The sequence below is a fragment of the Sturnus vulgaris genome, chromosome 1, assembly GCF_052056855.1.
Source record: "Sturnus vulgaris isolate bStuVul1 chromosome 1, bStuVul1.hap1, whole genome shotgun sequence".
Classification (NCBI taxonomy): Eukaryota; Metazoa; Chordata; class Aves; order Passeriformes; family Sturnidae; genus Sturnus; species Sturnus vulgaris.
Window position 1 is genome coordinate 77,885,865 of NC_142243.1, and position 12,841 is coordinate 77,898,705.

At 35.7% G+C, this 12,841-nt stretch overlaps 1 long non-coding RNA gene across 1 annotated transcript; it reads left to right on the plus strand.

Moving 5' to 3' along the window:
* Positions 1 to 1,223: 1,223 nt before the first annotated feature.
* On the plus strand, positions 1,224 to 10,813 carry LOC148225319 (uncharacterized). The gene is made up of 3 exons (XR_015801414.1): positions 1,224 to 1,354; positions 9,339 to 9,403; positions 9,802 to 10,813. It is a non-coding gene; the product is annotated as an uncharacterized LOC148225319 (long non-coding RNA).
* Positions 10,814 to 12,841: the final 2,028 nt, after the last annotated feature.

The following is a 12,841-nucleotide window of genomic DNA, read 5'->3' on the forward strand; positions in this document are numbered from 1 at the left end:
AAGCCATTTTGATGAAGAGCTCTTTAAAAAAAAACCCAAAAAACCTAAACAAACAAAAAAAAACAAGCCCAAACAAAACAAAATTTAAAACAAAAACAAAAACAAAAACAAAAACAAAAACAAAAACAAAAAACCACACACAAAAACCCCCACAAAAACAAACAAACAAACAAAACAAAACAAAAAACCCCCAAAAACAACAACAAAAAGAAAAAAAAAAAAAACAAAACAAAACAGAAAACAAAACCAAAAACAAACAAACAAACCCCCCCCCCCCCCCCCAAAAAAAAAACAAACAACAGAAAACGAAGCAACAACAATTCAAAATAATTTTGAGGGGCTTTAATACATTTTCTGGACTTCAGTGGTCTACATAGTATGACTATTTCATTGTTCCAATAAAGATAATCAAAAGAAGCAGGCCAAAAGTAAATTTTTAATGTTAATAGGTCTTTGATTCGTATCCAACAAAATTTTTGCATTTTGATATGAATATATGTATTTTACATCTATTATTGCTTAGAATATAAGAATTTAATGTTAAATATATTAATTTTGTATGTTAAAATTTAACTATGCTGATCCTAATGCTGCAAGTTATCTAAACACTGAACTCATAATTAAGTAATGAAATACCTAAATAATCTTTAAAACTTACAACTTCTGTCTTGGTTTTCCTCATCACTGAGCTGGATTTCCAACTGGATAAAAAATATCAAGAATGTTATGAGATAACTCTATGTCTGAGGTTTAGGCACTTAGGTAAATTTTCTTAGGTAAATTAATATTAATTTACATTGATGAAATAATCTTGCTTGGGAAAACATTAATTCATCACACAGAGCATAAGACCTTTACTTAGTATTTACTTAGACACTTGTCAGGAAACTCACCCATCTTCTGAAATAAGCAGGTGATTTATGTAGGCTAATTAACTTCCAAACAGAAGGACAAGAAGTCCCTTTCTCCTTTAGGAAATTTTGATGGAAGAAAGGTTCTCAATAGGAAATATCTGACTGGAAAAGATTTGGTTTAATCTTCTGGAGCAAGCACAAGAAGCAGTGAAATCCATTGCTGAACAAGTGGTAGTTTTCCTTAAATTTGCTCTTCCAAGCTGAAATTAAATCCCCAAATCAGTGCATGGAGCATTCAGCATTCCCAATTTCATCATCCACCCACTGATGTTGTAACTTCTGACTGGCTTCAGATCTCCTGTCTCTGCAGGTTCACTGATGACCAACTCCCCAGAAGGTTAATTCTCCTTGTAGTCATCCATGTCAAGAGCATCTGAGGAGATCCAAGAAAATGCCATTCCTTTAATCTTCAATGCCCTTGATACTTTAAACTGTTCAAGGTAGGTGTCTTTTGGCTTCCTCCTTACCATTCCTGCTGTGAAGATGTGGGACTCCATAATGGGGCAGAGAAAAATATCACTGTTCTTTTCAGATTTTTTTAAAGACTTATAGATTATTCTGATGTATTTGCATTTTAACTGTAGATGAATTGTCTTAAAAACACATACAGATAATTTGAAACACTAAGGTTAAAGACCAAATTTGATTATTAAACTACAAATTCAAAGCATTTTATCCTTCTATAGCCTATAGGACAATGTGACCTTCAAGAATATGAAAATAGAAGAAAAGTTTGCTCCTTAGCATATGCACTTTCAATCACAATAAGCAGTCTACATATGATAATACTCCAAGTTCTGACAAATGATAAAAGGACTGATTATTCCTCTTCCTCTTTCTTCTTTTCTTACTGATTTGGTAATGGTAACTATTCAAATGTCTTCGCATGCTTCACTGTCACCATTTTTAGCTTTTCCCTGTCCTCTTTTGGATAAGACTGTCCTAATTATCTAGTGATGATGATACATGTTCTGAGTGTGAAAAGAGAGAGATCTGAGAGCTAAATAAATCAAGCTTCCTCTAACTGTGACTAGTATTGACATGGATTGTGAATCACATATTTTTCTTCAACAGCCATCATTGGGTTTCACCTCAGGCTTTCTTTAAGGTGATCCTCTTAGTATTTGAAGCAACCATGCAGTGGCCAACAGTATATACAGTTATTTCAATATCAGAATAGGTTTAAAATTATCTTGCCCAGACTGTTTCTTTTTTAATAAAACACCCTATAAGTATTTTATTCCTTCATTACTTGGCAAATCAATATTATTTTATTTGATTCTGCCTAGTAGCTGGGCCCAAGAAAGTTATTTGAAGAATCCTAGCTGGATATTAAGGACAGATGCTCTGATTTACATCACTTGAGGCAGGACATGAAGGAGGAAGTAAAATGAAAATTTAAAAAATTAATATTTTACAAATCTGTAAGATAAGCCTTAGTTCATTGATATGTATTTAATGACCAATGGGTCTGAAATTCAAAAACACACGTGAGAGTCCTCACTTCATTCACCCTTGGCAAATATACTAGATAACAGCACTTGTTAAAATAAGAATATGAGTGTAAGTGAATTGAATGCAAAAACATCTGAGTAGGCGTTTACCTTTACCTGACAGATCAAAAAGTAACCTCTGAATTACAAACTTCTGAAAGAAAGAAAGAAAGATAAAAAGAAAGAAAGAAAAGAAAAAGATGTGTTCATGTGTGTGTATGTGCATAAACAATGGAAATTGCAATGAAGGGAAGAGACTCTGGACTGAAATAAAAGCAGCAGTCACCCTCTGGTTTGACACTGGTGGCAGTCATCCCATCACAGTCTCTGCCTAGGACTGATGGTGCAGCCTCCTCATGGTCTCTAGGAGCAGCCTTCACTAGCCCGGGCAGCAGGGAGTCTGAGGGGAGACTTTTCCCTTTCTGCACAGCTTCCACAAGGGGAAGAGGAGGGGCAGGCAACAATTGCCTCTCCTGTAAGCAGTGACAAGACCCAAGGCAATGACTTGAAGTTGTGTCAGGGGAGGTTTAGGTTGGCTATTAGTAAAAGTTTATTCACCCAGGGGGTGGCTGGGCACTGGAACAGGCTCCCCAGGAAAGTGGTCACAACGCCAACCCTGACAGAGTTCAAGAAGCGTTTGGGCAATGCTCTCAGGCACAAGTTGTTACACTTGGGATATCTTGTGCAGGGCCAGGAGTGATGATCCTTTGTGAGTCCTTTCCAACTCACATACATACATGCAATATACATACGCATGTACATATGCATATATATATATATATATATATATATATATATATATATATAAATAAACATGCATGCATATATATGTATGTAGAGAGTATAGGGTGCAGCAAGAAGGGAGCCAATATGTGGGAGCATGTCTGTTGGCATTCCAGAGATAATCCCTTGCCAGCATGTGCATCACCAGACAATAGGAAGCAGCAGTAGTACACACAGAGCTGGTATATCCAAATGTCTCACAGGAGGGCTGTGCAGTTGGGGAATCTCCTCTGTCCTCACAAAAAGGGAGTGTGCTGTTGACACACACGGCCTGGAGTCAGGCAGGGAACATGAGTTAAATTGTGTGCATGGGCATGTAGAATATTTTGAGATTAGTTATAATTAATCTTAATGTTCAGAAGTATGCTCATAAGTCTTTAAATCTATATTAGCATTTAGTTATTATCTAGTATCATGGGTTAACTGATGTGGTACTTATACCAGTCCTGCATGTAGTTCACTTATTGCCAGTTAATTATATTTTGTTAATAAATCAGTAAACTGCTTCAGTCCTAATTTGGTTTTCATTACATAAGCAGAGCTGCTTTCCCACGAAACATGCATGAACTACATTGTTTTTTAGATTATTGATAACTAGTGAAATCCTTCTCTACTATTGTCAAGGTAAGCACTTCAATTAGGCACAGTTCAAATTAAAATGGCTTGCATAATTTCTCCCCTTTAACCAATGAAGAAAGGTCAAAGCAGAAAACAAAACTGATGAGAGACCTACAAAAGACAGGCCTCCAAGGAAAGATCTTTTTAAAAAACAGGCTATGTAAATGAAGAAGGAGAAGACTTATGGAGAAAATGATAATATTTTCAAATATACAAAAGCAGCTACGAAGAAGCCAACCACACTGAATTGCAGGTGTTGTGGGCAAATAAGTGTTTAAGTAGATTACAGGAAGTACCAGATCAGACATTAGAGAAAAATATTTTCGTATTTCTTCTTCCCTTCTGAAAAATGAAACACTGTAATGGGTTCCTTCAGAGTTTGCAGTTTCTCTGTCTTTGAATACCTGGAAGAACAGGCCTCGGAAGAGGAGGATGATTAGATAACCTTCTAATGTCCCATCATTCTCCATGATTTTATGCTACTATGTAACAACAGGTTGCAACCTAAAACACAGAATCTGACTTTAGAGCCGCAATCAGGTAGAATGAGATTTGCTCTGAGCTCAGGCTATGATGTGTGCAGTGGGGAATGCAGAAGACTGCAAGGTGGGGTCTCATTTAGGGTGACCTGAAAAGCTGTCGGCTTTTTCCTCCTGTGGCACAGAGGTCATCTCTAACCACAGGTAAAATGCAAGGCTTCCTGTATTGTAGTCACTGACTAAAGCATTACTGTTTCTGCCTTCCTTCCTTCCTACCTTACTAATCTTCTTGATGTTTTCTTCTTCTGTAGGTTCCCACCCCTAAGCATGAGCAGACTCAGCAGAGCTGTCTGCTTAATATCTCAGCAGCCCAGGTGCTCTGGCTGACATTGGTAACACAGGCCCACCTTTGTAAGCAATTTAATCAAAATAACTGCACTGTGATTGGCAATGGTTGATGCAGTAGCAAATATTTTATTCTGCTGACTCTTCTCTGAGGCAGGGACATTTTGAGTGGATGTCCTGAGCTGAGGAAAAAAAATCAACCTGGCTTATTCATCAAGAATCCTGACACTAGACTTCTCACAGTTGTGATCAATTTCACAGTCTTTATCTTCTGCTTACTCAATTCAAGGCTCAGTTTTGAGACCAGTGGGCACTCTATGTAAACCAGTTGGTGACTTTTCTTGTGTCCTGTGAAGTAGAACTAAAACCACTTTCTCTTCTGTGATCAGACTGCAAACCATGCTCTAAATGACGCACACATTACAATGTTACCATGCTCTCAAACAGAAATAGAAGCAGATAATAGGAAACTGTGCGTAATATGGTATTTTTTAAAGATTGAGTGGAAGACTTCCCCTATGAACTTGGGAGGGAATAGGTAATTTACATATATTTTTGCCACAGGGTTTTACAATTTATGTTTCTTTCCTGAAAGCAAGAAAGTTGTGGGATTCATAGTTTTTCTATTCTCATTCTAAAAAAGTGGTGTTTCTGTGTTTTCTATTGTGATTTTCTGTCTCCCTCAACAGGTTTTTGACCACTACCTTTACTTTCCTGCAGCTTTCTTTTCTCAATCTGCTTTGTCCTTCTGTCCAGCAGAAAGTTCCTCTGAGACTGAAAGTGATGAAGAAGATTCATTTATTTCAATGTAGATGTTCAAAACTAGAATGGACAGACAAGGCACAGATCTGTTTCAATGGAGATCTTTTTGAGTACAAGGTGATAGCACGTGAAGAGTAGGCACAAACTTATAGAAAATGTATAGCAAAAAGTTAAACCTCTAATCATGCCTAAACTGTATTTTTTTTCCTCTTTTTTTGAGTCAGGGTAGATTTTCTCAGGGTAACAATGAGGTTATGCCTAATTTAGCAATACCTCTCTAGCTCAGAACATTTGATCCTTAAAACATTTCAAATAAAAGGACAGGATTGCTCTTTAAATGGACAATACAAAAAATATGAGAGCTTATTTCCTGTAATGCTACTGTCTTGTCATGCCTCTTTTCTATAGGATTGAAACATTGCAATGGATATATACCCAAATTCAAAACCCAAACTCATATCCCTGTCTAGATAGGAAAAGTGCAGGTAAATGCCTACAAGTTGTTCAACTGAAAGTTTTAAAGACAAATATCTAATAACTACAGCAATATATCTGTAGCCTACGTGAAACACCCTTTAATATTGGGTTATTTGTGTCCCTGCTATGGGATTATTTATCTAAGCAGAGATATCAAGACCAGGTAATAGCAGTGCATGTGTCTCATACTCCAAAACTGAAATGGGTAAAGGCAACTTCAGATTTTCATGACATTATAAAGGACTTGACTAATTTCAACAGGCCCATGCAATGTGCACTCATCCACTTATGCTGTGTCTGTCAGTGACATTATCTTTCTGAGGGTAGTAGTACATCAGTCACTAGTGATTCATTTTTCCCGTCTCACTAGATGTAGTTTGTATTTTATTGCTGTTCTCTGTCACCTACAATAAATTATTTCCTTTCTCTACTACTGACTTAGGATTGTTGGATGTGTTCAGGTCTAATTTCATTAATGCATATCTCATGCTGGCATATGGGAGGAAAGAGGTCTAATAATATTAGCTAAAAAACTTACATTGGGTTTTCTTTGCTAATTCTGTCTGGCATCTGTGAAGGCAAATCCAGCTGACATCCACAATTTTAATCTTATTAAGTTTTTTTAAAACATATCTGAGAAAGAAATGTACATTGCAGAGTTCTTGCCTTCTTTTTGTGTACAAAAGCAACAATCATTTTGATTCCTGTCTGATAAGATAAAAAAATTCTAATTTTCAACTCTGCTTCTTATTGCACAGCAAATTTTTAACATTTGCACTCACATACTGAGAATTAATTTATTGATAAGAGTACAAATAGTAAGAGTACAAATAGTAAGGTCCACAATCTTTGATTCACAAAGGATTTTTTTGATGGGAGCAAGAAGAAAAGAGAAGGTGAAAAACTATCTGACACCCTTATCACCAACATGCAAACTATAGATCCCAGGAGCCTCCAGTGAAATGTAGACTTAATGACCAAATCAACTACACACCACAAACAACCCAATTTACAGCATTGTCAGGTCTCTAAATCCAGATTTCTATTACTTCTGCTAGCTATGCTTGAAGATAGCCTTAAGCCATCTGTAAAATGGAAGGAATTCTATTGTCTCAGTCTCTTGGTGAGATACGTAGACCCTTTGACTTTAAAATGTGCATCTCACAAGTATAGCACAGATATGACTCTCAACACCTCCCTATGTAGTTCAATCATGGACAAGAAATTTCGAAAGCAGGGTCAGTGGATGGGATGTGCTGGCTTTCATCTAGTATTTGCCCTTTGAGAACCTTCTCTATTTCCTTGGGGGCATGTACACAGAGTAAAACGACTTCTGCAGTGCAGCACTTACAAAAGCTATTTCTTTAGAAGAAGATTGTAGAAGATTGCAGAAATAAAAGTAGAAAGGTATCTAATTATATTTTAAACAGTCGGTGATGTATATTTCTGTACTCTACTTTAATTGTATGCACTTTCATTCTTCAAATATGAAAAAAAAATCACCTTGGATATGTACAGCTATTCATGTACATTCTATAATGGATTTTCAGTTTTATTATTAGTGAAGGTCATACAAGAGTTTTGCTTTACCCAGTTGGCTTCTCAAATATTGAAGGTTAGAATTTTCCCATCTAAGAAGTTCAAGAACAGCACACCAGGACCTAAGAATACTCTAGTCTCATTAATTAATCAAGTCGTGTCACAGCAAATCTTGTTAATCCATCCTCAGAGGAAACTCAAGTGATGTTTCAATTCTCTATGCAAGAATAGACAGAATAGTGAATAGTGATAGTGTTATACAATTACAGAAAGATGGGCAGCATTTGAAGATACCAGAAGCTAAACTATTTTTTCTCCCAACACTAACTAAAGTACTTTCTTAGATGTTATTTTTTTCAAATTAACTTATTTAATGAACATAGCAGGATGATATTTTCATGCTAAATATTTTAAGGTGCTAATAAATTTTGAAAATCACATTACTGTATAAAACCAGCCTATTTTGACATCTTTTATCTATTTGAAGTCACAACAGAAAAATGCAGGTGTTGACAGTGTTCTAGGAGATTGACAGTGACTGAGTATGCAATAATGGCTGTTACATTACTTTTTCTTGGCTGGCACCAGCATTTACTCCCTAGTCCTAAAAAGAATCAAATTGCTTACTCCAATTATCAAGCTTATAGAGAAGTTGGGGTTTTTTTGTTGTTTTGGTTTTTTTGGTGGTGTTGTTTGGTTTATTTTATGGGGTAACCAAACATGTAAAGACTGGGATTTTCAAACAATACTCTTCATGTAGTCTGATTGAGTGTCTGACCTTTGTCTTGAGAGTTAAAGAACACCCTTGCCCTGATACCACTCAAAGTCTGAGCTGTACATAGCTGTTCACAGATGAAAAGCCTTTCAAAAGCCAGGGGATCATTCTGGCACTTTATGCTCAACATGTTTGAATAAAAACTGAGCTTAGATCAGTGACTCTTACAAAAATGATGTTTGCATGAAGATTACATATGCTTCCTGTATGAAAGGAAAGTAGGAATACTTCATATTTAACCTAATAGAACTTAGGTGAGGTACAGCTGAGACAACAGTTCTCCAGCTGGTCAATTCATAGGAAAAAGTTTTACTTTTTCTAGCAAAGCTGGCTGTTAACAGTTAAAGATAAAGGAATGCATTTATTTGGATTTTTAGACCAAGAAAAATTATTGTAGTGTTCTTAAAATTGTTGTCCTGCCTACATCTCAAGGTCTCTGTCCAGATGTAGATGTTCTTTCCCAACTTTGCCTGAGGCTTTTCTGATAGCTCTGACAATTACATGTGAAATTACCCCTCAGATGGAAGAACGCTGCATCTGCAGCATGGGTCTGATCCAAAGATCTGTGAAAGCAATGGAAAAACTCCAAGTGGTGTAATCACTCATGGATCAGATCCCTGAACTGTTAGTGATGAAGCACTGTCTAAAATGTCAGCTCCGATTAATCTATGGCAAAATTCCCACTCAGTAGGGTCAGGACGGCAACTAAAATTTTTTTAGTTACCTAAACTCCATGGATCCCAGTTACTTTCCAGCTAAACACATCTAAAAAAAGTGAAGCTTGTTTTCAAAATTAATCATCCTTTTTCCATTAATCTCAATGTTTCTACAACAGCTGTTGTATAAAATTATTTCCTCTTTCTTTTTAATTTTAGTTACTTTTGCCTCTTCCTAAAGAACAGCAGTCAATATAAATGTGTATTCATATTTGCAATTATGTGCTCTTTTCTTAAGTTTGCATCCCCTTTGATTTAAGTTGCACTACTATTCATGCAACTAAATTACGTATTCATAATTTGAGCTCCAGAATTTCCAACCACAGATTTTTTTATATAATATGAATATTTATATCACAAGCACGTGCATACTACTTTAATCAGAGATCAGGAAAATGCACTTTGGGATTTACAGCTAGTGTCTTATATCATTCCAGATGAAGAATCCTGTGGGCCAGGTCTTCAGATGGTGTCTGGAGATGATTTCAGTGGTTTCATTCAGGTAATGAAACCAGGATCTCTTTCTACCTGTCCTTATACAATTCTTTATGGGCTCTACATGGACTTAAAACATGGAGAAAAAAGAAATCAATAACTCAAACTGAATACATATGAAAAGATTTTGATTCTTTGTGTTTAGTGAAGTAAGCTAAATTTACTTCTGAATACCACTTCTGATCTATACTTAGCACATTATTTACACTTAAGTGCCCTACCTGCTCCTATTTAGAATAAAATCTGTCATGACTAGTTAACTAGCTTACCCAGGCACTCCATTTTGTAATATTTTTTTTTTTTTTTCATCAAGTTGCCCTATTCCTAAGTATCTGTTAACAGGTTCAGAGCTTAAATGTGGAGTCTCTTCTCAGGTTCAGTGACTGCCTAATCTTCTTCTGCCAGGTTATGACCCTTGCAATCTGGAGATTTCACACAGAAACCTCGAGAGCTGGAGACTCTAAAGATCTGTGCTGTAGCTGTGGCTGGAACAGTTCCCATGTGATTAAAAGGAAGCAAACCAGGATGAGCTGATGCCAAACTGAAGAAGGTTTTCCCTGTGACCACCCTCCTGACTACATTTTAATATGACACATATATTTTACTTTTACAGATGGCCATGCCAGCACTCTCCAGCATCTTCTCTGTTAATTGCAGTTAAGTAAACAGGCCTGAAATTACTACTAATCTTTTCATCAACAATTTTTCTGCACCAGTACTTTGACGATAATAATTTTGTACTGCACTTGCATGCCAGCTTCCAAAGACTTCCTATAAATCTGTCCTCAGACTTAGATTTCTTCCTGCCAGAGGCTTGAAGAAAGCTAGGAGAGATCTAGACCATTCCACCTGAATTTACAGTTGAGGAGGCTGTATAATGGATTTGCTTTTCATCCAATTTCCACTGCCTTCAACCAAACTCTTTCCTATCTCTTATTTCTCAAAACTCAGTGCACACATAAAATATACAAAGTCTTATTGTTTACAAATTAAAATTTAAAAAAACCCCACAAAATCGATGGGTGACAGGAGACCTTTATAGCCTGCACCGTGTTGTATACACTCAACTTGCTCTCAAATTTCCCTGTTGCTGTTTTCTTTTCTAAAATTTTGAGGAAAGGTCCAATCTTAGAAGCCATAACACAGGTTTACATAGTCATTTATCAACAGTGACATACTGGAATGGGCTTTGAAATTCTCTTAAGTACCAATTGTCCATGGCATTTAGTTGTACAGACACCCAGCATAGGTTTATATAGGTTTATGAAGTCACGAGCAAAAGTGCATCCCTTATCAGTTAATGCTTTTAAGATAGACCAAATTTTCCCTATTACACATCAGTATTATGAAGACTGCAGAATGGCCATTTAAACCATGTTATAGAACATAAAACTTGAGGGACCATAAAGTCCTTATAAGAAACACAAACAATCTGACATATTTTAATGATTTTCAGTACTTATTTAAAAAATATCTCTCATCCCTACAAGCAGCACTATTGGATAGAAATTCAGGAGGATCAGTGAACTCTTAAATTTTTGGAAAGTTTTAAGTAAGGAGATTGAAGAAATGTATAGATAAATATAGAAAAACTGAATAATAGAATACCCAAACTCTTGCTAACCAGTCATCACATAGTAGTATTTTTTAATTAGTAGTATCTAAAAAGAAATTGAATGTTTAACAGAAAAAAAGAAAATTCATTGAGGAAATGGTAGCTCATCATTGCACTCCCCACATTTGGATTTATTTTTCTTCCCTTGCACATAGCTGTTACGTTTATGTACTGGTACTAACAATAAACTACAAAAACAGGAAAACATAAAGAAGTTATTTCCACATCATTTACAGTCTACTGGTTTATTGATTTTCTCTACATCCTGTACATCCCACATTTCACTTGAACCATTTGTTTTATATTTTAAAAGAAAAGCTTTCCAAATAAATTAACTTTACTAAGGCTTTAGCATGTCATTGGCTAGTCAGTATTCTATTAATCTTTGTAATGCTAATGTTTACAAAGCAGGGGTATGGGGCCAAATCTTGATTGCCCTATTCACACAACCAGTTACACTGATTTTAATGGAGCTGTTAACATTAGTACAGCTAGCAAGAGCTGGTTTCTTACAACTGTCAGCATGTCTTTCCAAATGAAATTCTTGTAATTCTTCCCTTCTTATAAAAGCTGAGATTTTATAAACTGCAGTCACAATGTTTAGCTTATGCCCTTCTTTCACTGAGCCAGGTATTTTAAGAGAATCATAAATTTCTTATTATGCACATTTTAAGTGTTAGTAGTTTAATCAGAGTATTTTAGAAAAACAGCAGGCCTTTTTCTTTTCTGGGCAAGTTCATATCTCAAGAATCATATTCTTTTAATCTTATTTTACTTTTGCATGTGTCAAATTAGACATTTCATCAACAGTTACACAGCAGACCACTGTCAGGTACACATGCCAGGAAATCACACAGTGCTTTCCATTTGATGACTTGCTTTGCAGGCTTGCTGTGTTCATTCTTCCTGGTGCTGTGCAGTGAAACACACACATGCAAAACTTGGGATTTAATTTAATGTTCACCCTTTATTCCACAGCAGCATGCAGAACTAACTTTTCTGAGAGAGCCTGAAAGAAGAGAGCTGCCACTGGCCCAAATCAGGAAAAAAATAATGGTATGAAGGAAAATTTGTGTTCGAAATGTGTTGTCCACTGTAAAACAGACACTCAGCCCTGTCTCCTTCTTTCTTATCTTTGCCTGATATGGAGATAAAAAAAGAATGTCATGACATGAACTGTGTGTATAAAAATTGTTATGCTTCCAGTTTCTAATGCCAAAATTAAACAGCAGCTTCAGGTCTGACTTCTAAAACTCCAAACACATAAGTGTGCATCAAATGGCAATATTGATCACAGTGCTCTGAGGCAGAATTAGAACCTCGTGTGACAAGCTTCTTATTGTGAAATGCAATTGCATTCATGTGCCCTATGGCAGGATTTCCAAAAGAAGCAAAATTAAAACATCCTTTTCTTTATTTGAGTGTTAGCTGCCTGTTGTACTTCATATGATTTCACCCAGCTTTCTCTGTACTTAAAAGGAAATTTGGTATTTTCTGAAAATAAAAGTGACATTATTTTGAAATGTTTTTCTCTGCAAGTGTAACTGGAATTAAAATAACCCTTTAACAATATTAGAAGTATTGCTGTGAAAAAAATGCAACAAATGCTCTCAAAAAGACTTTTATGCAGTTCATAATAAATGTGAGACCAAAAATAATTACATTAGATACACAGTGAAACATTTTAGAACAATATTTTTAGCATTTATCACCTATATTGATATTATAATACTATTATTTCTACATTATACACAAAGAAAGGTCAGAATATGTGCTTACATTCTTCTTTGAATGCCCATATGTATTACAGAAAAATGGCTTTTCAAAAGT